Below are 26,580 nucleotides of genomic sequence, written 5' to 3' on the forward strand. Positions count from 1 at the left end.
TTTTTATGCTATTCAGTTCCTCAACAAATTGGATGATGCTCACCCCTAGCTGGTGATGTAGATCTTCTTTACTCATCTACTGATCCATACGCTAAACTCTTTCTGAAACACCCTCTCAGGCACACCCAGGAAAAAATATTTTACCACCTCCTTGGGCATCCCTTAGTCCAGTCAAGTTGACACGTCAAATTAGCCATCATAACTGATGTCCATGGAATCTCAGGACCACTTCCTCTTCTGATGCCGGCAGTCCTCTCTGCTGCCATTGGCCTGAAGGCTATGCCTTTATCTGGTTTCAGATGATGAGATTAGCTGCAACTGTTCATGCTGTTAGGCTTGTGAGTGGAAAATGGCCAAGCTTCCTTTTTATTACTCGTGCATTTGTCATAAGTTTTATATAACAGAAAAAAAAAAAAGTCAGCTGCAGGACTCAGGGATGAAGCATCCAATAGGGAAGGTATTGGCAGCCAGTCCTGTGTGTGTGTGTTGAGAGGTGAAGGAGGGGGCAGAAGGAAAACAGGCTGGCTCTTCTCGAGCAGAATATTCTAACTTCTGTTCTAATTTCACCATCGATGCGCAGCTTGCCGCATGGCCTCCTGCGTCAGGTTGGCTGCCAGCTTTAAACACCAGCTTTAATTAATTTAGTCAGAGATTTACAAGAAGAAAAATGAAAGAGAACTAAGCCAAGTGCTTAACTTTAATTCAAAACGAATTACCTGATTTCTTTTAAGGAAAAGCTCCTTAAGCTTCACAGAAGCATTGGCAGCTTTTTCTATTTTCAAAGAACATCTTAATACGTGGTTATTTCCATGTGACTTTCAGAAGCTACAATTCCTTCAGTGTGAGCCTAAAAAGCTTGCATGAGGACTTTTTTGTTTTTAACTGCTGTGGAGCTAGGAAGTGCTTCTTGGAACTACCAAAACCCCCTGTTTTGAGAAAGTGCTGCTTTAGGGCTGATGCAGCATGTTTTGAATTCTGTGTGTGAGATGCTGAAATGCATTCAGATTAGAATCTATCATGGCAGCCCGAAGAGATGGTCTGAAAGGTACCTATCCGTTTGCTCTGAGATGATCTGGAGGTACTTTGCTCTTCGTGGCATATAAAACTTGCTTGAGATACTTGTTGAACTGTAGATCACTTGGTCAGACTCCAGGAACTCTGATAGAGGATATAAGAAAGGGCTTCCCAGATGGCACTAGAGGTAAAGAACCCACCTGCCAATGCAGGAGACTTAAGAGATGCTGGTTAAATCTTTGGGTCAGGAAGATCCCCTGCAGGAGGGCATGGCAACCCACTAAAGTATTCTTACCTGATGAATCCCATGGATATAGGAGCCTTGTGGGTTACAGTCCATGGGTCAGAAAAGTAGGACGTGAAGCAACTTAGCACGTGCAATGTAAGCACGGAAGCCCATGAATTTTCATTTTTCAATATGCCAGAGCATCATGATATGATGTATTTTAGAAACATTGCTCTTGGAGGTTAAAAGAAAATAATAGGATATAATCCTTAGTGTGTTTAAATGTAGTAAGTATATTACTGAACCTGCCTTCTAAATGGCCCCCAGTCAGGCAACTTCTTCTCAACAAGTGGACATTGTCTTTCTTCTATTTAAGACCTTCAATCACTCCCAATATCATTCAATATTCCTTTCAAATGTGTCTGCTCAGCATTTGCTCTTCATTGTTCAGAACAATGACAATAGTGTCACCCTGTTGTATATTGTTACCCTGCTTATTTAACTCATATGCAGAGAACATCATGCAAAATGCCAAGCTGGATGAAGCACAAGCTGGGATCAAGATTGATGGGAGAAATATCAATAACCTCAGATACGCAGATGACAGTACCCTTATGGCAAAAAGTAAAGAAGAACTAAAGAGCCTTTTAATGAAAGTGAAAAAGGAGAGTCAAAAATTTTACTTAAAACTCAACATTCAAAAAACTAAGATCATGGCATCTGGTCCCATCACTTCATGGCAAATAGATGGGGAAACTGGAAACAGTGACAGACTTTATTTTCTTGGGCTCCAAAATCTCTGCAGATGGTGACTGCAGCCATGAAAATAAAAGACGCTTGCTCCTGGGAAGGAAAGTTATGACCAACATAGACAGTCTATTAAAAAGCAGAGACATTACTTTGCCAACAAATGTCCGTCTAGTCAAAGCTATGGTTTTTCCAGTAGTCATGTATGGATGCGAGGCTTGGACCATAAAGAGAGCTGAGTGCCAAAGAATTGATGCTTTTGAACTGTGGTGTTGGAGAAGACTCTTGAGAGTCCCTTGGACGGCAAGAAGATCCAACCAGTTCATCCTAAAGGAAATCAGTCCTGAGTATTCATTGGAAGGACTGATGCTGAAGCTGAAACTCCAATACTTTGGCCGCCTGATGCAAAGAACTGACTCATTTGAAAAGACCCTGATGCTGGGAAAGATTGAAGGTGGGAGGAGAAGGGGACAACAGAGGATAAGATGGTTTGATGGCATCACCAACTCAATGAGCATGAGGTTGAGTAAGCTCCATGAGTTGGTGATGGACAGGGAAGCCTGGCATGCTGCAGTCCATGGGGTCACAAAGAGTCAGGCATGACTGAGCAACTGAACTGAACTGAAATGTCCAGAACAATGCTTTATAAATAGAGTGTGTTAAACCTGCAGATTACTGGCTATGCTGAATCAGATTTCCTGGACCTCACGAAGAATCTTCCTTAGTAAATTCCCTGGTGATTTTGATGTATATCAAAGTTTCTATTTGAGATTTTCTCTGGCCTTTTCCCCGCCATTGATTGCATGCATTTTCTGTAGCAACCACACTAATCAGCTTAACATTTCTTCAATATCTCAGACTGTTTCAAGTCTTCTTGGATGTCTCACCATATCTCTCAACCAGGTAACTCTTCATGTCATTCACAAACTTTACTGAGGTCCCATAATCTCCAGGAAGACTTTTATGCCTCTCCAGTCTGAAACCCATGCATCTCTTCTGTGTTCTCCTGGCACCCTCTAAATATCTCCAGCTAAACCTTATCCTGTTGGGTAGACATTGTCAGTTTACTCAGAATTCCTTGAGATCCCAGAGCATATATCATTTATATGTATCTGAATCACCAGTAATCAACACAGAGATTGTATCATATGCAAGTGTTTAGTTTAATGGCTGTGGAATGAATGAACTATAACTATAATGCAGAACAGTAGACCAATAGTTATATATAGAAAGATGTGGCTTTACATATAAAAAATTATTCTTGACTGGAAAAGTTTTTTAATGTGATGGAATTGATTGGAGATGATTATTTGAAAGGGGTGCATGTCGAGCCTGACCTTGACCAAAGTATATCATGAGAAGAAAAGGACCAGTCGGCATAATCAATGGGAGGAAGGTTGAGGATTCTAGCACATAGATACCCCAAGAAAAGCTAAGTATAAATGAAGTAGAGAGGTCAGAATTTGGAGCAGAGGGTCAAAGCTCTAGAAAAAGAGTTTATTTAGACCATGGATGCTGAGGATGCTGGTTTGCTTTAGAAGTCTTAGTTTCTGCTCTGAGAATGTCATCTGAAGATTAGCCTTATCTGTGCAGCCTTAGCTCACAGGCTACTTCACATGAACTGTATGATTCCTGGGCAGAAATCAGTGACAATGATCTATTATCGTATAAATCTTTCCTTTTCCTCTTGCTCACCTTGAGGTAACTCAGCTCCATGATTTATAGCTGCTTTTTCTGTAGAATGTCAAGGAAAGATGTCAGACTATGAGGATTTCAGTTTGCTTCTACTGTAAAGAAAGCAATTATCTTGTTCAGAAGAATATGAGAGAGATTGAAAGAGAGATGGATAGGAGAGGCAGAGATAAAAGTAATGAGAGAAAGAGAAGTTTAACAGACTCTTGGCAGTATTTATTTTAAGCATGTTTATTTCTTAAAGAAAATTACAGGTTCATGTCTTTAACTTTTCATTGAGAAACCCAAAACTTTGAGATGAGAAGTTTTGAGAGGAAAGAGTAGATTTTGAAGAAAGAAAAGAGAAATATATAGTAAAGATGGTCAAGTAATTTAGCAAGTGAATCCATAATTTAAAGGTGGATTATTTCCCATTTTTCTAATTTCTTCTGTAGATCTATGGTACCATTCTGCATCTTTGGTTGTGAACCAAGTTAAACTGCATGATTTTTTTTGCCACCCCCTCAGGTTCTTCACATCATTGTTTCTGCCTTATCTCTAGGATTTCTTTTGCCAGGATCTCTCAATCAAAGCTCTCCATCAGATCACTTATGGATCATACCATTCTAAGCAGCACTGATTATTTGGACCTTACCTTACTTCCGGGCTTCCCAGATGGCTCAGTGGTAAAGAATCGGCCTGCTAATGCAGGAGACATGGGTTTAATCCCCGGGTTGGGAAGATCCCTTGGAGAAGGAAAAGGCAATCCACTCTAGTGTTCTTGCCTGGGAAATCCCATGGATAGAGAAGCCTGGTGGGCTACAGTCCATGGGGTCACAAAAGAGTCAGAAATGACTTAGTGACTAAACAACAACACAAAACAACAACCTTATTTTTAGATTAGGTCTTAGTTTTAGATTAGATATAGCAAAACTGAGATTTTTGAGGGTCATAAATGTTGAATTTCATGATAATCGGAAAATTAAGAAAAAAATTAGATATCAACTAGCTTTAGTAAATAATTCTTGAAATTCTACAGTGCTGGATGGAAGACCATCTGGCTTGTAGAATAGACTTACAATAGGTAATGGGTTAATATTTCTTTTCAAGCCTTCTATATCTTGATTCCAATCTGTCATTTCTCTATTCATCCAGATCTGAAAACTTGAAATCAATTTTGGTATTCTGTTAACCTATCCAATTTGTCACTCAATTTTGTCCCTTTCAGCCTCTCCAAAGCTGTTCAGGTCTCTCCTCTTCCCTTTAGACTTTCATTGAGGTCAATGCAGATGCCTTTTGACAGTGCTCCATGCCCTCTTTTCCTCTGCCTCCACGTTTTATTCCCACTGTTCCTAGACTTTTATTTATTAGTATATAAGTATGATTATGCTATAGCTTTTAGTGTTTTCCCATAATATACCATTTTCACGGTCTTAAGTTCTAGTCTTGAGGATCTAGTCTTTGTACCTACCCAGCCTCAAGTTTCTTTTTCCTCCTTATCACATACCCACCTCTTTGTGGCCAGAACTACCTACAGATCCTAGACTGTCACAGGCTCTCTTGTCTGCAACATTGTCCTCACATTGTTACAATTATTTGCAATGTGCAAGTCAATCTTCATTTGGCCAATGCCTAGGCATCCTGCAGGATTGAGCTCCTCCAGGAAACCTTTAGGTAACACACCTCTGATTGGCTTTCTTCTGTGCTGCAAGGGTACCGTGAGCTAAGAATATTCAGAAATTATCACATCAAACTAGAGTTGTCTTTTGTCTGCTTCCTTTACTGTCTGCAAGTTCCTTACAGGCATGTCTTTCACCTCTGTATGCCCTGTGTCTAATAAAATGACTTGTCCGTTTGTAGTCTGTTGCCTAGAATCCTTTCTTTCAGAAATCACATAGGTATCACTTTATATGATTCTGATATGTCTGATCTTGGGCCCTTTAAATTTAGTGAGGGATATAAGACCAGGCCAGGTTAATCAGTTGCTTCCCCAAGACTGTTATGAGAGGGCTTTGGGAAAGACATGCTCCTCTTCTAGACTCTAAAGCTTTAAGGACATCTAAGCTGAACCTCTGGAGAAGGCAATGGCAACCCACTCCAGTATTCTTGCCTGGAAAATCCCATGGACGAAGGAGCCTGGTGGGCTGCAGTCTATGCGGTTGCTAAGAGTTGGACATAACTGAGTGACTTCACTTTCACTTTTCACTTTCATGCATTGGAGAAGGAAATGGCAACCCACTCCAGTATTCTTGCCTGGAGAATCCCAGGGACAGAGGAGCCTGGTGGGCTGCTGTCTATGGGGTCGCAGAGAGTCAGACACGACTGAAGCGACTTAGCAGCAGCAGCAAGCTGAACCTCTGATGGCTGTTTTCCCCTTTTGAATGGAGAAAATTGTCTTTAATAAGACAATGAGGCCCATAGACCAAAAGAAATAGAACCTGCAATCACAGGAGTTGAGAGAAACAGAGTGAGACAGCATTTGAGCTTTTTATTCAAGACCTTGTATGGAGGCATAGATGAGATTATCCCATATCCCTATTCTTCTCAGTTATATAAGCAAATAAACACTTCAAATACTGTAATGAGAAAACAAAATAAATGATGAAATCTATCAATGTTTATAGAATGGATAAATTAAAAAACTATTTTTCATAAGGTGAAGGGAGGGGAAAGACAGGGTTAAGAAAGATTAGGGCATCAGAAGGCATATGGTAGTCAATTAGGATAGAATCCATACCCTAGGATAGCTTCCAAAACAGGCAGAAAGACGGTGCACACACAGAAGGAAAGGGCATGTGTAAATCAGTGGCTTATGGACTGAGGATTTGTTGCTGAAGAGACCCGGAGCAATCTGCGTGGCATGAGGTTCTGGGCATGAGGTTCAGTGCTTACAAACTGACAAGTCAATCCTTCTGAAAAAGGGAAAATTAGGATTTAGCATCATAAAATGCATTTAGTTAATTTATCTCATAGTTCCATTTATAGCATGCGCCTAACTTAGGGTTAAATTTGTAACATCTCTGTAGAAGTGTATCCTGACAGATATATATTCAGAGTTGCACTTTTGGTCAAAGAACAAAATGATGAAACCCGCCAGGAATGGGCTCAGAATACAGTGAGCCTGACCAGGTCCCATTTGTGACAGTGAGTAAAATGTTGTAAAAAGGGGCACAGACATTACACTCAGAAGCCAACTTCAGTTTCTGACCCTCTGTGACTGAAAACAGCTGAAGGAAGGCCATGCCACAATGCAAGGGACAGCACCAGCCATGGGAACTCTGTCCTCTGTCTGCCCTCCACGCGGCAGTTCTGGGAATTCATATTCACTTCCTGACTCTCTCAGCTTAGATTTTGTACGCACAGAGGGTAGGAAAACCCTTTTCCCCCTTTAATAAAGCTGATGATAGATAATGCAAATGAGCTGGTTCTAGCAGATTCTTACTCTGCATGTGGAAGTCAGTTTCTATCTTAGGACGACGATGTGAAATGTACTTACAAATCACACAGGGATACTAATTCTAACCATGATTCACTTGGTTACAGAACTAGTTACATGACTAGCAGAAATACATATCTTTTCCACTAAGAACTAATCATGCAAAAAGGGGGTATCTCTGAGGGACCAAAAAAAAAAAAAAAAGGGTAGTTCCATAGCTAAAGAGCAAATTAATTCACTTTTAAAAATCATAAAATCTTCCATCATCAGCTTGAAAAACATAGTAATGAATATGAGCATTTGTGCTTTAAAAGAGAAAAGCAATAAGTGAATTTTTATAATGTATGACCAGTTGATCTAATGAGAAAGGAGAGGGTCCTGAAACAGAAAAAATACTTGAAGTTTGTCAAAGTTTTAAGTGACAAAGGTATAGCCATTCCCTTCTCCAGGGGATCTTCCCAACCCAGGCATGGAACCTGGGTCCTCTGTATTTCCTGCATCGCAGGCAGAGTCTTTACTCTCTGAGCCACCAAGGAAGGCCCCATTAAGTATCTGACATTTGTCTAATATCACCCATTTCCTGGGGGAGAAAAACAAGCAAAGAGTAACAATCACTACGCCACAGATCAAGTAAAAATAAACAAAATTTTAGCATACAAAGTTAGCAAGTATTTTATTTTCAAACATATTTTAACTTTTCCCTAAATTTAAAATCTGTAAATATTAATTATTTTCATAATTTCAAGGGAGAAAAATAAAATGTTTTCCCATTTACTAAAGCATTCTACAATATATACAGTTGTGAAGATAAAGTTATTTTCTCATCAGGCAATCCTTGCATCTTTTAGAAATTTTAGGATCTTAGCACGAAAGACTCATTTCATTATTAGCATCCATGGGTGTAAATGGTTTCACACAGTTGTCCATCACCCAAATGATAGAATTTTGAGAACCGCAATGTTGATATCTGTCTTGTAAACTGAAGGTAATGATGGGGGTCTCTTGTGATGGTAAAAGGCCCCTACCACTCTCCAAACAGCACCAATTCAGATCTTTTCAAATTCTTTCTCTAATGAGGTACCAATCATTTAACTTGCAATTTGTTCTTCATAAAAATCTCTTTATTTTGCAGACGTTTAGAGAGCTTTATGTTATCATCCTTCAGGGAAATAAGGTTTGGAAATTTACTACTAAGTGTAGATGAAAAACTTCTGGAGATTTTACTTTAGGATTTACTAGCGCTTGGAAGGCCAAGTCTCTCTTGACAGTGGTTGCATTTAGTAAAGCTTCACTTTTTCCAGAAGGTGACTGTGCTCTGAAGGAGACACTAGACAAACTATTTTTATAGCATCACAGTGTGCATGTACCCCTCATACATTGGTCCCTTCCTATCTGCCACCAAGATAACACAGATCTGAACCCCACCCAACTGATATTATCTGTTACTCCTCCCTATGAGACTTCCCACGAAGCTCAGTTGGTAAAGAATCCACCTGCAATGCAGGAGACCTGGGTTCCATTCTTGGGTTGGGAGAATCCCCTGGAGAAGGAAATGGGAACCCACTCCAGTATTCCTGCCTGGGAAATCCCATGGACAGAGGAGCCTGGCGTCTGTCCTTGGGGTCTCAAGAGTCAGACACGACTTAGCGACAAAACCACCACCACCACCTCCCTACCTGGAGGAGGGCATGGCATCCCACTCCAGTATTCTTGCCTGGAGAATCCCCATGAACAGAGGAGCCTGGCGGGCTACAGTCCATGGAGATGGGCAGGCTACAGTCCATGGGGTCACAAAGAGTTGGACATGACCGAACAATTAAGCACAGCACAGCACCACCTCCCTATGAAGATTTCTTTCTATTCACTGTTTTATTAACATGTGAACACCACCTCCAATCCTGTCATTTCCAAGTCATGGAGATCCGCCTTGCTTTCCAAAGAGTTCAACATGTGTTAGATGAACACTAAAACAACCGGAAAATATTTAAAAGTTTTGTGTGTATAATATATGTACATGGGGCATGTGTGTGTGTGTATGGGGGGCCTGCTTCAATTCTTTCTGCCATTTAAGTCATTGCAACCTTTGAATGACAGCTAGAAGTATGACAGAGAACACTTGCTAGGAGTAAGAGCTGAATTACATTACTTTGTGGGTAGAGTTACAAGGCATAGGACAATCATTAGAAATCACTGCAAGGTATAATTTTTAGGTGTGTACACATAAGTATGCATTGTTTAGCCCTGCAGCTAGTTGGCATTGTACCTTTGTTCCATTTGTATGTGTATTTTGCTCTGTAGGAAACCTGGAGGACAAAACATTACCACTAATTTGTTAACATTCTTGTGATTTGTGCTGCAATACATAGAGTGAGAGCAAGCTTCAGTGTTGAAGAAAATTCATCATTTGTATAACAGGTGTTTTAATAACAAGAGGTGCTCAAGTTTAAATGCCCAGAGCCATAAGCTGAAGGTAAATCCTTATCTCTGATGTGGGCATAGCCTCTCCCTCACCACATAAATGGCCACTCACTGTGGCTTCTTCTTCTATTCATGGTCACTTCAACCCAATGAGGGACTCTGTGGCTGGGTATCTGTCAAAAAATCCCTAATTGTTTTTTTAAGATGTTGTCTTTATGAATAATCCCAATAAATATGCCTTAATAATTAATTTTCAGCCATTTAACATAAAAAGATGTCATTAAAATTAAATTAGATGTCTAGCCTCAGATCTTAATGGAGCTTATTACCCCCCAAATGCAAAATCCACTTTCAATTAAAACTCTTTGCAGCTATAAATGTAATAATAATTGCACCACCAACCCACTTATATTTCTCTCCGATCATCCTGAACATGTCTCTCATCTTGGCACTGTAGGAAGTCTTTGTGTTGGCAGGATATTAGCGAAGCGTGTTGTAGTTAGCACTAATTAATTCATGTTGGTCTCTTCACGATCTAATGAAACAAAATTAAACCTGTATTTTGTTCATTTGGTTCATAGTTTCCAAATGAGACACCCAATGGAGGCTGTGTGAAGGGCATGCAAACTCTGCATAGTTAGCTCTTTGTGGCTTCTTTAATTTTTCCAAAGGGAAAACCCTGAATATCATGCCAAATGTAGTGATAATGATTATATAACAAAAAAACAGAATGAATTGTCAGAGTGGCTAAGATTTTTCAGAACCTATTTCTAGCTATGAATTTAGAACTAGGCAGTAGTTTCTCCTTAGAACTGACATTTAGGGAATTAAATTAAAGCACAAAACTTGTTCAAGGATTGTGTCTTTGTATAATATGGGAAGGGTGATAGCTACACTGCCAAAATCACTTGGAAAATGGAATAATTATTCAAGTAATTTAAAAATCTGACTTTTATTGTGAGAATTTGCAAAATTAATATACATTTGGACATCATGAAGGCAATATTTGCCATTCTTATTTGCTTGGTTTTTCATTTTTATTTGGTTAAGGGAGAACTTTCTTCAAATAGCAAAAGTTAAGTTGGTTATAATTTCATAGATTTGCATACACATTAGATCCTGCAAAATGTAGTCAAGAGGCAAGTTAAAGTCGATTTTTTTTCCTGGTTTATTTTTACCAAGCATAATTGTATATATAGTTTGGAAACTGTTCTGTAATATTTCCCAAAATGAGCATGTGGATCCTGTGATCTCTTGAGACTAAAGTTCAAAATTATATAATTTAAAATGCAGCCAAATAATAAGCAGCCAAAATTTTATTCAGAGGAAAATTCATAATCCTATAGGTTTAACACTTGTTACTAAAAGGCATAAAAATTGCTAATATTTACATCACACTTATTGTGCACTGGTAAGAAATTTCTGATTCTATACAGAAATTCCTTTAGACAAGGAGAGTAGGCTACTTTTTTTCCTTAAACCACAGGCTCAAGTGCAATCAGTTCAGTTCAGTTCAGTCACTCAGTCGTGTCTGACTCTTTTCGACCCCATGAACTGCAGCATGCCAGGCCTCCCTGTCCATCACCAACTCCCGGAGTCCATCCAAACCCATGTCCATCGAGTCGATGATGCCATCCGACCATCTCATCCTCTGTCATCCCCTTCTCTTCCTGCTTTCAATCTTTCCCAGCTCAGGATATTTTCAAATGAGTCAGCTCTTTACATCAGATGGCCAAAGTATTGGAGTTTCAGCTTCAGCATCAGTCCTTGCAATGAACACCTAGGACTGATCTCCTTTAGGATGGACTGGTTGGATCTCCTTGCAGTCCAAGGGAATCTCAAGAGTCTTCTCCAACACCGCAGTTCAAAAGCATCAATTCTTTGGCACTCAGCTTTCTTTATAGTCCAACTCTCACATCCATACATGACTACTGGAAAAACCATAGCCTTGACTAAACGGACCTTTGTTGGCAAAGTAATGTCTCTGCTTTTTAATATGCTAAGTTGGTCATAACTTTCCTTCCAAGGAGTAAGCATCTTTTAATTTCATTGCTGCAACCACCATCTGCCCAAACAGTGAATCAAGAAGAAAGAAAGGGAAAGATGGACAATGGACTATCATCTGAGATGGTTGGAAATAGCCAGATTTAAGCAAATAGTACAGATTTTGAGGTCTTGTCCCTAGACAACTGTCAAAAACTTATATGTAGGATAATTTTTCCATCAAAATTCTTCACAATATAACCACAATAGTGTGTAAACATTGACTATTTTCTAGGAATAAGGATGTGTGAGATTCATATTTTGTAGAGAGTTCAGATTATTATTGGGTATTGCCTATCACCTCCAGTCAAGCACAATCCTCCAATCCTCTATATTTTTTATAATGAGTCCACTGTCTTATTCAGTGTAATGACATTACTCCCTTCCCATGACTAATGTAGGAAATCACGAAGTTATTTTCACTTCCTCTTTTTCTCTAATTTCTCACATCTCATCACTTACCAAGAGCTTTTTTTTGTATAGAAATTTTAACTTATAAATCATTTTTATGACAACTTCTACCCTGTTTTTGTCTCAAAACTTTTCTGTCATATAGGAGATCAGTATTGGTATTGTTATATATTTAATTGCTGATAAATAAAAATAAGACTCTAAAATGTATTTGTGTCATACCGCATTTGATATCAGATAAGAAATTTGGATCCAGGCTGCAAACTCCTTATGCATGACCTGAAAAGTTTTCTAATGCTTTTTATTTCTCCCATCTGCTAACCTACAATTGCTAGTTTTCCTGGGACTCTATTAAGAACTTCAGACACTCTGAGAATAGGAAAGGGTATAAGGCCATAACTAATTCAAAACAAAAATAAAACCAAACCGTAAAATAAGATGAAAGAAGGCCAATATAGACCTAAGCTTATCTAGGAAGTTTTAATGCTTAAAATATTGAATATTGTATTGTTTTTATCTTTTCCTCATTTATTTTACATTCCTGTTTTACTGGTAGTGTAAGAACAGGGTTCATCTTTCTATCAGTTAACCTATTAATCATACCAATACATTGGTATGTACATATATATGTGTGTATATATATATATATAAACTACATGTATCTCTTCCCAGGTTACACAGTGTATTATTGCCTGGAAAATTCCATGGACAGAGAAGAAACCTGGTGGGCTATGGTTCATTGTGTTGCAAAGAATCAGACATGACTGAACACACACATACACACACACACAATACATATGAATACATAATTATTTTATCTATTATATGTGTACGCGTGTGTATGTAAGAAGCTTTTACACATATGAACTCCTTTGATATCTACTATGTTTCTCTCTGACTCTGTCTCTCTTCCCCCTTCTCACACACAAACACAAAAACAGCATGCAATTTACCAGTATGTTTTATCAAATTCTCAGGTGGCATTTTCAAAGCCACTGAATTCCTTTGTCATCACTTGTCATATATGTTAAGAAAAAGTCTTAAGTCCCTAGAGAAAGAAGACTTAGACAGCTGGATTTTCCTAAACAGAAAAGTTCTGTTGGAGATAGGTCCAATTCAATATTTGTTACTGCACACTCTCCAAGGACTTAATTTTCACTTAAAGATAGAAAAGGTTTGGAAATTCCAGTCTCAGTTCTTTCATTAAGTGTGTGCGTGTGTGCTAAGTTATTTCAGTCGTGTTTGACTCTTTGCGACCGTGTGAACTGTAGCCTGTCAGGCGCCTCTATTTATGGCGTTCTCCCAGCAAGAATACTGGAGTGGGTTGCCATTTCCTCCTCCGGGGATCTTCCTGACCCAGGGATCAAACCCTTGTCTCTTGCATCTCCCTCATTTTCAGGCGGGTTCTTTGCCACTAGCGCCTCCTGGAAAGCTTCATCAAGTAGTTGCTGTTAATTTCCAGAGGGAAGGTTAGAACTAATTTCCAAAATTCAGCAGCTCTTCACTGAATGCCTTGGGCATCCAGGACTCTGCTGAACATGTTGGTGGATAATGAAACAGGCAAGAGCTCTTTTGGACTTACAGTACAGTCATGGAAACCAGGTTTCAAGCAAAATGAAAACAGTAGAAAGCAATGAGAAATAAAAAAGGATAATCATAATAATCATAATCATAATCATCAAGAAATAAAAAATGATACTGATACATTTTAATCATATTGACTATTTTACTAATATGAATTCAGAGACAGAAGATGCTAGGGATTATAGTTAGTAATCAAGGAATCCCTCCAGAAGGACTTTTACAAAGGCAGCCATGCTCACTCTTGTTCCTGAACAGTATACAGCGATTACAATCAACCAGGCCTTTTAAATTGTCTATTTGTGCAAGTTACTATGTACACAGGATTTGAGCACCATCATTACAGAGTCAGTATTGCCTACCCACATAAGGCAAACACCAATAGAAAAGGATATTGCAAATCATCAAATAAAGAATCTGTAAAATTATGGCCTCTAGGTCAAGTGATGTTCCTTGAACCTTCAGACTAGGTGGTTTTCATGACCCATAAAGGTCCTCCTGTATGGCCAGCGAGTGTGCCAGTCCCCCTGGTAGGGGACCAGCTTATTACCATTGCTCAGATTTCCATTACTCTCTGAAGCAGAAGAAGTAGAGATGATCAGGCTGGCTACTTCTCATAGAGTGGATTCCATCTCCTCCAGTGTTTCTGCTGCTGCTGCTAAGCCGCTTCAGTCATGTCCAACTCTGTGCGACCCCATAAACGGCAGTCCACCAGGCTCCCCCGTCCCTGGGATTCTCCAGTTAAGAACACTGGAGTGGGTTGCCATTTCCTTCTCCAATGCATAAAAGTGAAAAGTGAAAGTGAAGTCGCTCAGTCGCGTCGGACTCTTAGCGACCCCATGGACTGTGGCCTACCAGGCTCCTCCATCCATGGGATTTTCCAGGCAAGAGTACTGGAGTGGGGTGCCATCGTCTTCTCCGCCAAAGTCTCTAGCAGCCTGATGAACTGAGTAGATGCTTGAAAAGGAGTCTGGGAAACCAACGACATGAGAAACTAATTCAATTCTATTCTATTTGACTGAACTGATTTCACTTATCTATGGAAATCATCTCAGATGTGGAAAAAGGAATTGGCCAATTCTGCCATCTTCAGATAGATGTAAAGTTATTTCATGAAACCAAGTAAAAGAGAGTGGAGGGTTGTGGTGCTGGCCAAATGCTCCAGGACCTGGATTCCTAGTTGCCAAGTGCCTCTGGTTTTCACTGTGTGGTTAATCTAAATAGGAGGAAGTTTATCACCTGAGAACTTACTAGAAGTACAGAAGTTTAGATTCCACTTCACCTCTGCTGAAGCAGAATTTGCATTTTACAAAATCCTCAAGGATCTGGTATGCACGCTTAGGTTTCAGAAGCCCTGCGCTAGTGAACATCTAAACCCATGCCTTCATGAACTTAGTATCTAGTACGGAATATGAATAAGAAAAAGAGTTATAAGAATACTCATAACAATGGCTGACATTTCTTGAGCAATGATTAATTATCAGGCATTTTTCTAAGGGTTAAATTTTTGCTCATTATGTTAACTTGTTTAGCCTTTATTTTAAACTAATGGTATAACACTATCACTCTCATTTTACAAGTAAAGAAATTGAGACACAGCAATTATATTTTAACCAGAGGTAGGGTTAGTAGCAAATGATGATGTTGAGGTTAAAATTGAGGATTGTTGGGTACATTGTGACCTCCTAAACTCCTACATCCTATTAATAATTTCCTAGAGAATAAAATCAGGCTTTCAACTGAAAGAACAAATAACCCAGGCTTCCAGAGAGGTAATGAGTAAGGTGAGATACAGACATGAAGAATAATTAGCCAAAGCAACAGTGTCCATTTGACAGGATCCAGTCCTTCCTTTATTCTACTGACTCAGTTGACCAGTTCCAAAGTCTGTCCCTTAGTCATGCCAATGTCATTTCTCTTGCATCTTCTCTTTCATCCTCTCTGCTTGTGAATAGGACCACCCTTTTCTCAATCTGTCCCTCTTTTCTTCTGCCTTCTCTGGGATGCTTGTTCCCAGCATCAGGATAATGATTTAAATCTCTTAAGCATGTGCAATCTATGTCTGTGAGCTTTCAATTTTACCCTGGCAACATTTACACCTTTGAATGAAAGAACACTTTCAACTTAAATGTTGGCCCGACAAGGCGCATCTCTAGACAATGATCAATGAGATGTACTCACTGCTTCTCAGATTAACATGCTTTCCTTGTGAGATCTGCCTTTTTTGGAGTCATCAATAGCTTGTTTAAAAAGGAATAAACACATTTTGTATTAGCACTCCCAGAAGGAATGCCTCCGAATGAGGGAACTGAAAAAAAAGAGAGCTGTTTGCTGGGATCAGATCCTGGGTCACAATGGCTCAGAGCCCTGTCTTTTACACTCTGGCCTTTCCTTTAACAAGTCTGATGTGCCTCAGCCTCTTCCGATTACAATAATTGATATTGATCTTGCTTTAAAAATGAGTGATTCCTACAGACATGTGAGAATTTTCCTCAAAATAATTCAGTTACTATGAAAAGTCTTCATTTCTCTATTTACCTTCTCCCCCCAGATCAGAGGAACTCTAAAATGTGCTCACCCAATCCCTGTCTTTCTCTTTCAGCGTGTTACATTGAGTTTAATGTCCTTCAGACCTTGAGGTATGCAGAACATGCCAGGCACCTAATCATACTCAGTGAATGAAAGCTTGTGCTCATCCTCATGCAGCCCAATAAAACACTCAGTCTTGGTTATCCATGCCAACACCTGAAAGAGTAAACCATCTCCAAGTGACCCCTCCTTGGATTTGCGCTGCACCGTGTTAGTGTTTTTGTTGTCATTACTGTTGCTGGGGCACTTTGTGAGTAAAGTTTTCTGTCTTAGAACATAGGCCTATATCCAGGCCCCAAACCCTAATAAAACAGGAAACTGACCTGACAATAAAGACTGGTAAGTTGTTTCATATTAGCAGGGAACTAATTCATCAGTAAATATTAATAGGACAATGGACTATCAAATTATAAATAGGGTGATTTCTAACTCATAACATAACTTGGAATTATTTTTAAAAGCTAAAAATAAAGCCTCAAATGAACCAGAATAATAATATACAGATAACATTTATCTGATTTCTGGGTGGGGAAGATTTTTAAAATAATGTTATGCTAATGGAAGGTATTTGAAGGTAAGGTCCAAGAATAGGGGTTCTGGCTTCTGACAGATCTTCAGAAAGCCAGACCTACCTCCTACTGACTGTACAACATTTGGAGTAACTGTTTAATCTTTGTAATCTTAGTTTTGGAATTAGTAAGATGGGTGCTATAATAATATTTACTTCCTGTATCTCTTTTTTAAAATGTAATTGACCTACAGTTGATTTATAATGTTGTGTTGATTTCTAACATACAGCAAAGTGATTCAGATACACATCCACATATATTCTTTTCCATCTTCTTTTCTATCATGATTTATCACAGGATACTGAATATAGTTCTCTGTGCTCTGGAGTAGGACCCTGTTGTCCACCCATCCTATGCATAACATTAGCATCTGCTAATCCCAAACTGCCAGTCTATCCCTCCACCACCTACACATCCCCCTTGGCAACCACACGTCTATTCTCTATGTGTGTGAATCTTTTTCTATTTTGTAGATTAGTTCATTTGTTATATTTTAGATTCCACATATAAGTGATACCATGTGGTATTTGTCTTTCTCTCTCTGACTTAGTATGATAATCTCCAGGTCCATTCAGGTTGCTGCAAATGGCATTATTTCATTGTTAACATTGTTACCCTAAATGTTCAATAATAGGGTATGAGTTATTAAGTCATACTATATTTTATGTTGTTTCAATAAGTTATATCTATATGAAAAATAATTTTATAAATTATTTTAGTAGAGTAGAAAAAATTAGTATTTAGTCACACTACTAAAAGGTTATGAAATGGTACATAAAACATCATACCATTATCATACCATTACTTAAATATAAAGAAAGTGTATGTAACACATTACCAGTTCGGTTTTACTGAAGTACACAAACATGTTTATAATGAGATATAGTAAAATTACAGATCATTTTTCAGTGTATATGTCTTATATTTTTTCTTTTTATGCTTTAAGTTTTTATACTTTCCAAATTTTACTCAATAATCTTTTTAATCAAAATATAAGACTGAAGATTATAGCATAAACATGTTGCCCTAGAGAAGCTTCATGCAGATAAGAGAGGATTGTGCATAATCTTAGAGTGGGAGAATCTTTATCCGGAGTGAAATTTAGTGATGTTGATCTTTCTAACACCAATGTTCTGTTTGAGGATCTTTCTAGTATAGATCATAGAGTTTTGAGAGACGGTGTATTGTGAAATCTCTAGTTTGTGCATATCTACAATGTTTGCTCCTCTTGGTGGTGACCTCTAATATAAAGAAGGATTGGAGAGTCATATAAAGTAGAGTTGGAAGGTATCTGAGAGATCAGCTTTCTCATGACCAGCTTTATTAACAGAAATTTATTTTTAGGACCTCTCATTCTGTATCTGAAACTGCCCCCATGCCTAACACAGCGACACAAGAAAGTCAGTCAGTAATACTGTTGAATGATTCAATAGAATTATTTCCTTCAGTGGCCTTTGTCTACAGACTATTATTATACTAATACTTTCCCTGGGCTTCCCAGGTGGCACTAGTGGAAGAGAATCCACCTTTCAATACAGGAGGCACAAGAGATGTGGGTTCAATCCCTGGGTCGGGAAGATTCCCTGGAGTAGGAAATGGTACCCTAATCAAGTATTCTTGCCTGGAAAATTCCATGGGCAGTAGAGCCTGGCAGGTTACAGTCAATGGGGTCACAAAGAGCTGAACATGACTGAGCACTGTAGTTTCCCCTGAATATGCTGAAATCTGCTTTTCCCAAATGTCGAATGTAGACTTGTCTCCTTTAGTTTTTTCCCTATCTTTTTATGGTACTTTCTCAAAATATCATACCTTTACCTCTGAATCACCAGCTTGTTCTTTCCTGTTAGTCAAAATTATGAGGGAAATAGCAGTTAACTCATTTATTTGTCAGATAATTTATTCACCAAATACATCCATTGTGTCTTGACACTTTGCAAATGGGTAAGAGATGAGACTACATGTTAAGACTAAAGTATAGGCTAAAATACATGTATTTAGTAATTATTAAAATATAAGTGGTAATTGAATATAAATCTTGTACAATTAGAGAAAAGGATGCTAAAGGAAACACAATACCAGAAAAATTAAATGCCCAGAAATATACATTTTCTATACTGCTTGTTCATTCTTAATCATAGAGATTAGCATTGGAAGAAACATATCATATTTTCCAATTTTCTGTTTTGAACAAGGAATGTGGTCTTGTGTCTTGGTTTCTGTTTAATTTTGTTTCCTTAAGTTTTTAAATATTTGTTTGTTTCTTTCTTTATTATAGGTACTTCCAGGACAAAATCTTGTGATTTATTATAATTTCAACAATTTTCAGTATGGTATTGCATTGATAACAGGCCCCCATAAATTAAGTTGATTGGTGATTAAATGGGTCAATTGCATTGTATGTCAGGATTCCTAGATCTTCTGGAACACTTTTGTCTTTACCCATATCTTATACCTATGTGGGCAGACAAATCTTTCCTCGTATATTTTTAAAGCAGATTATAAAAGTGAATTTTCTACCCAAATGTCTTCCAATGCCTCTACCTCAGAGATAATAGATACTGTGGGAGTAGATGAATATTATTACTGGAGGTAAAATAAAAATATTAGGAGGATCTTATGTGAAGAATCTGAACAGGTTATTGCTTTCCTTAATTACTAGCAGGTGGGAAATCCAAAGATGAGGATATCATAATTGTAATAGTCCAATAATTGGTAAGTGGGAGGCACTTAGAAAAAATAGACTAAAAAAAAAAGAAAAAATAGACTAAAAGTTTCCCCTTTTAGCAGGGAATTAAAACAACAAATGAACCTTTAAGGAATAAGCAAGTTAAAAAGCCAGAAACTGTGTTTTTTTATCTTAGACTAATACCCTATTATACATTTACCAAAAGGAGAAAGTCTTCTGGGATGTTCCAGAGCACAGTGCCCTAAAACACTTAGTTTTACTTGTAGTCAAGTCAGTAGAGCTAATTATTGTTCTTTGGTATTTTCAGATGTAGTGGAGTTGTTTCTAATACTTTCACTGTTACATAAAGAGAGTAGCATTTAGTGCCATTCAATGCTCTGAAAATAAGGGTTAAAAATGTATTTAAATGAAGTGGGTTTGAACTAGCCCTCTCAGAGGAGCTGTGCTATTTACAAATGTTTCATCTCTCTCTCCACTTTTATTATTAATAATATTTTCTGCTTATATCTTCTTAAACATCTTATAGTATTTTAAAAATGTTAAATTTCTAGCTCCCAACGTCCTTGCAAGGTACCATTATATTTATTTCATATGCTTTAACCTGAGCTGCTGGAAACAAATAGAATAAACATTACAACACTTCAACATAGTGAGGAGAAGGACCAGATACAAGAGGATGGCATCCTTATCATTGCTGCAGGATTTGACATCACCTTGTTCAGAATCATTCAAAAATGACAGAGAAACTCCAGACAAAGCACTAAGTCAAAACTAAGCATGGAAGAATGTTTGGGTACATGAATAGGCTGACTCTGGGACAATCTGGGAAAATAAATCCTGATACCGTAATTCTTGTATTTACAAGGAAGGTCTTCAGAGATGAAGAGTTTTTGAGGCAAGCAGAAGCCTTGGGTCACTGGTTTATTTTATCAGAAGGCTAAGAGTAGCCATGGGCTTCTGAGAATAAGAATGTGTAGTTTTGATAGAGTTCTAATGTTGTCACCTGAAATCAATAGGATTGGAAGATGTCTTGGAATAAGGCATTTTCCCCGACACATGTATTGGAGGCAGATGAACTCAGAGCATCAGGGAATGTTTGGTAGCCAATACATTAATGACTGCCTCTGTGAGTACAGGTTATGCAGCGGTAAAGAATCCTCCTGCCAATGCAGGAGACTCAGGAGACACAGATTTAATTCCTGGGTCAGGAAGATCCCCGGATTAGAAAATGGCAACTCACTCCGGTATTCTTGCCAGGAAAATCCCATGGAGAGAGGAGTCCGGTGGCCTATAATCTAGTCCTTGGGGTTGCAAAAGAGTCAGACACGACCGAGCACACACACATGCACACATTTCTTCCTTCCTATGAGTGCTGGCTCCATTGGCTTGGACATTTAGAAGAATTAGGAAGCTCAGTTATATAAAGCATCCAAAATAAATGCCACCTATTCTGGAGTTTAATTTTATGAACCTTGATTCTTTTGTTCCATAATCTTCCTTGCATCAGAGAACCCATGTATCTGCCCAAAATTTATTTGGAATTTTCTTGAGTTCTCAGTTGACAAGTGGTCTTCAATCATCTCGTAAGTTTTTACTTGCCTTCCTTGATAGAGTGCTGCTGTCAGTGTTCATGCCTATGATGAACTTCCCTGACTTCCTGTTCATCATAAATAAAAGGAAAGTGAAATAGCCTTTTAACTGCTGCCTCCGCATTGCCATTTGGTGAGGGTCTTGAGGTGACCTTAAGTACTCTTTTACTAGTAAAGAAAAGAAAGCCTTCATCTTTAGGCTGATGATCATCTTCTTGAAACCATCAGCTGCTGTTTCCTCTATTGGAAACATTTTCTCACTGTTTTCTCTTACACTGAAAAAAATCCGGTTATCTGGTAGAGCTCAGTTCTAAAGCTTCCCCTAGGAATACCTGTTGGATCCTCTCTAGAGTAAGTGGCATACTTCTGGTCTTTCATCCGTATCAAGCCCCATCATAATTCTTATCACGTTTTACTATTACTGATAATTTAATTGATTTATGTCTCTTCTTGCCTTTAACTCCTGAAGGCAGACATATATCTACATTATCAACCTCTAAGTCTCTGGTACCTAGTTCTCATCCCTTGGTATATACTCAGCAAATACTTATTCCAAAAATGAGTGGATGGTTGGATAGATGGATGAATACTGGCTGACTTAAGATACTTTCACTTAGCAGACAGTATGAACAAAGTAGAAATGATGCCTTGGTTTGTGACCTAAACTTTACATTGTATATTAATTAGCTTCCTAAATCTGCAACTTTATGGATACTGGGAACTTCTGAATAGTAGGCCCTGATTATTTTGGATATTTATGTTGGACTCAACTGTCTGGATCTACCAGACTGTATTGATTAGTGGAATTCTCTTTTACAATTATTATTAGATTTTCTGGATTCATCTGGTCACATTACTTGTATATCTTAAAGGGATAATAAACAGATTTCCTCCCAAACCTCACACCTCCTCAAAATATGAGCTGTTTTTATTTCAATAATAAAAATATCTGTGGCTTTTACTTTTTATTCTGTAGTGTTTTTCCAGCATATATTTATCAATTATCTAAAATATTCTGGTAAAAATATGAATATATGGTTCTGACCCAGTAAAACTTATGTGATGACCAAGATAAAGTAAATATAGATATTATAACTACTAATTAGTTGTTATTTGTTATCTTATTTTAAAAGTTGTGTATAATACCATTGTGAAACTACTTGATTTAGCATGAATCAAACTGGAAAGGAAAGAGAAATCCTTTCTTACCACATGGCTAAGAAATAAATAAATCATTTTAATGCAATGTGTAGAATTCTAAATTTTATATTGTAAAATAGTAATCTAAGTCAAACCAACCACTTGATCAATATTATTTAAACTAACTCAGGTGTTATATGCTGGGTTTTACTGTTTTATGTGCTCATTAGTACAGATTTGGTTGAGAAAATTTTCCCCCCAAGTATAAGCTTTGATTCACCTGAGCCTTCTATCTTCATGCCTTTTCCTTTGTCCTCACACCTTCCACAGAAGTTCACTGCAGGCAAATATTTGTTAGACACAAAATATAAATTTCTTTATTAAGTCATAGATTTTGGGACCATGATTTTGCCAAGTTTAGAGGTTTTGAGACAATAAGACCAATTCCAAGCTTTTAATATTGCAATAATGTGTAATGTGAGACCTGTAAACCATGAGATTCCATGTCTGTGAAACTGCACAATTAGAAGACAGAACGTCTTTGAAATTATGAGAATTTGAAATTCTAGATGTACAAGTAAGAGCCCTACTTCTACTTTTTAGTTTTGCCTTCACATTTGCTTACCTCTCAAAAAAAAAAAAAATTCCCTTGTAGGATAATTACTTGGCCAGGTGAATTTATTTTTGTGTTTGATTGCCAATCTATAGTTAATACATGTGTTCATCAGAAGTTCTGTCATGTATAGACTTTCATTTCCCCTGCAGTCCCCCAACATTAGTAACTTGTCCCAAGCATAAAAAGGCCCTTTGTCTTGGTCAACCTAGAAAGAGTTCATCATGATAAACTTCAGTTTTTTAGATACTTTTTGCTCTCTGATCTTCCATGGTTCTAAAGGAAAGCGTGATTTTTTTTTTTTTTTCTCCTGTTGATTTCTTGACAGTTTGGTGAGACTAAAGGTCTTTCATCTTCTACCTCCTAATCAGAAGTTGAACCGTCATTGAGTTCCTTATTTCAGTTATTATGCTTTTTAGCTTCCATTTTATTTGCTTTCATAGTTGCCAGTTATTTGCCAAAATTCTCTCCATTCAAATTCTTGACTAGATATTTTAAAATTCAAAAATCACAGTTATTTTAAAATAATCACTTCACAACTCCAATATCTGGATCCCCTTTGATTCTGTTCTTTTTGTCTGCTTTTTCACTTACTCTTGATCAATCATATTTCTTTGCAAGCTTGTTAGCACACTTACTGAACTATAATTTCTCAGTCTCCTAATCCACTATTCTCTACCCTACTCTGAGGAGGAAATCTGAGAAAACTTGGCTGATTTGGCCACTTTCTTCCTATTAGGCTCTGCCTATACAAGACCTTAGGGGGAGATAGTAAAGTTGCAGGGAGAAGGGACTTTCTCCTGCTTGTTTGCTTCCTGTTTCTAGCAGCATCACCATAACAGTGTTTTTTCAGTTCGGAGTAGGTATTTCTTAAATAGAAGCAATTGGTTGCAGTTTCTAACTCTTCAGACAAAGAACCAGCCTTAATATTGCTGCTCAGAGACTCCAGCCCTGGCCAGGCATTGTTACTTCCTAAGAAGTCTGAGTCTCAGCCCCATAGGAGTCCTCCTCCAAGCTCAGAGACGATGCTAGCCAAGAAGCATACATGTGTGCTCACTCAGTGGTGTCTGACTCTGAGACCCCACGGACTGCAGTGCAACAGGCTCCTCTGTCCTTGGAATCTCCAGACAAGAATACTGGAGCGGGAAGTCATTCCCTTCTCCAGTGGATCTTCCCAACCTAGGGATCAAACCCAGGTATCCTGCATTGCAGGCAGATTCTTTATCATTTCAGCCACCAGGAACTTAGCAGCAACCCCCTCTTAATGTCTTGATCTCTCTCTTTGAGGGGCTTCTCTTCCAAGCTTTGTTGAAATTATTTCGGACTTGTTTCTCCTGTTCATCCAGCTGTAAATAAGATGGCTCCTTTCATATCTGCTACCTTTGTGACATTTTGACACATTCCTTTCTGCCTTCCAGTTCTTACATTTCCATTAAATCATTTCTACTGAAATACATTGTACAGTTTCTGCTTTCTGAGTGGACTGTATCATAGATACTCTGTTTTCGGGTGTTTTCTTGTTTTTGTTTTTTTGGCTCTTTTTTTTAGTGGACACTAGACATTTTGCATTGCATGGTTTAGAGATAAAAGATAAAGGAGGCCTGTTGATAGAGGATCTCAGTTTAGTTCAGTCAGTCAGTCGTGTCTGACTCTTTGCCACCCCAAGGAATGAAGCACACCAGGCTTCCCTGTCCATTACCAACTCCCGGAGCTTACTCAAACTTAAACTCATGTCCCTATAATTTGTGATGCCATCCAACCATCTCATCCCATGTCATCCCCTTCTCCTCCTGCCTTCAGTCTTTCCCAGCATCAGGTTCTTTTCCAATGTGTCAGTTCTTTGCATCAGGTGGCCAAAGTATTGGAGCTTCAACTTCAGCATCAATCCTTCCAATGAATATTCAGGACTAATTTCCTTTAGGACGGACTAGTTTGATCTCCTTGCAGTCCAAGGGACTCTCAAGAGTCTCCTCCAGCACCACAGTTCAAAAACATCAGTTCTTTGGCCCTCAGCTTTCTTTCTACTCCAACTCTCACATCCATACGTGACTATTGGAAAAACCACAGCTTTGACTAGACAGACCTTTGTTGGCAAAGTAATGTCTCCACTTTTTAATATGCTATCTAGGTTGGTCATAGTTTTTCTTCCAAGGAGCGAGTGTCTTTTAATTTCATGACTGTAGTCACCATCTGCAGTGATTTTGGAGCCCAAGAAAATAAAGCTAGAGGAGCTCCTTTAATCTAATCAGGGTTTGAGCTGATTCAAAGCTGAACTTCATTCCTTATAGCAGTGGATCTAGATCTGGTTCACACTTAAATTTACAAGGTGGCTTGACAAGTTCACAATTAAAGTCTCATTTGTGAATGAGTCCCTCTTTTCTGATGGCTCCTAGACTCTATTTGTGCCCCCAGACCTGTGAGACTGCCAATAATTTTATCTTTGACTTTATGCTCAGATTTTTTAGCTTCTCAGCTGTTGCTTTTTGAATTAGCAAATACCTCAGAGGAAAGCATTACTGGATGTTGGACTCACCAGTCTGGGCTTCCCTGTTTTCTGAAATGTTGGCCTAAAATTTCTGACTTCTTTGGTAGCTCTGTTATAACTCCAGAAAGTTAAAACAGATTGTCCAAGTTGTATATTTTTTCTTAGTGGCAAGTTTAGCCTAAAACAAAATGACATTCCTTTCCCCCCTTTCTGATACCAAAGGGGATTTCACCAGTCCTTCTACTGTCTTTAAATTGCACCCAGTCCTCTGTAATGACATTATTTTCCTAACAGTGCTATTAGATGGAATTTAGAGATGAATCCTCTGGTCTTGTCATGATTTCCTGATGTTTCATTTAAAATTATAGTCTCCTTAGAGAAAGCAATCAAAGGAATCCACCTAGATATCAAATGTAATTTGAATTGGACTGATAGAATATAGGTTAGTAATTCAAATTCTTTTTATTTTTGGACTAGGGAAGATATCAGGCAAAGATATTGGGTTGGCCAAAAAGTTTGTTTGGAGTTTTCTCTAAGATCTTTTGGGAAAAACCAAATGAATTTTTTGACCAATCCTACACAGCGGCAAACATCGTCTTTGTTTTTATGGTATAATAAATTATCTATTTCAGGTACTTATAGTTATCACCAAAACTTCAAACTGTAAATCCCAAAGTGACATTGAAATTACAAAGTCTGCATGTATCTATACAATCTGCCAAACTAAGTAGCTTTTTAAAATGATGTTTGAAGAAAATGTTTAAATTGTATCAGCTTAAAATGGAAACATATTTTGGGTAAAGGGTAGGAAATGTAATATACCATAAAAATCTCAAATATGTTTTAAAATTGTGGAACAGACTAATTGACTCTGAATAAAGAAAAGAGTATAAAATTTTATTTTTGACATTGCAATACTTGTCTACAGTTTCCCGATGCCTATAATAAGCATGTATAATTGTGATAATCAGAAAATAGTTTTAAAGGGAAATAAGAGAGAGGCAGAAAATGGAATGGGTAATTGCCCAGGATCAGAGGAGGGGGAAACAGGAATTGTGATTAATGGATATACAGTTTCGGTCACGCAAATGAAAAGTTCTAGAGATCTACTCTACAACACTGCATTTATAGCTAACAGTACTATTGTTGTTTAGTTGCTAGTTTGTGCCCAACTCTTTTGCAGCCCCATGGACTGTAAGCTACCAGGCTTCTCTGTCCATGAGATTTCCCAGGCAAGACTATTGGAGTGGATTGCCATTTCCTTCTCTAGGGGATCTTCTTGACAAGAGATTGAACCCACATCTCCTACATTGGCAGGAGGATTGTTTACCCCCGAGCCACCTGAGAAGTCCCATAGTACTA

The sequence above is a fragment of the Dama dama genome, chromosome 15, assembly GCF_033118175.1.
Source record: "Dama dama isolate Ldn47 chromosome 15, ASM3311817v1, whole genome shotgun sequence".
Taxonomy (NCBI): domain Eukaryota; kingdom Metazoa; phylum Chordata; class Mammalia; order Artiodactyla; family Cervidae; genus Dama; species Dama dama.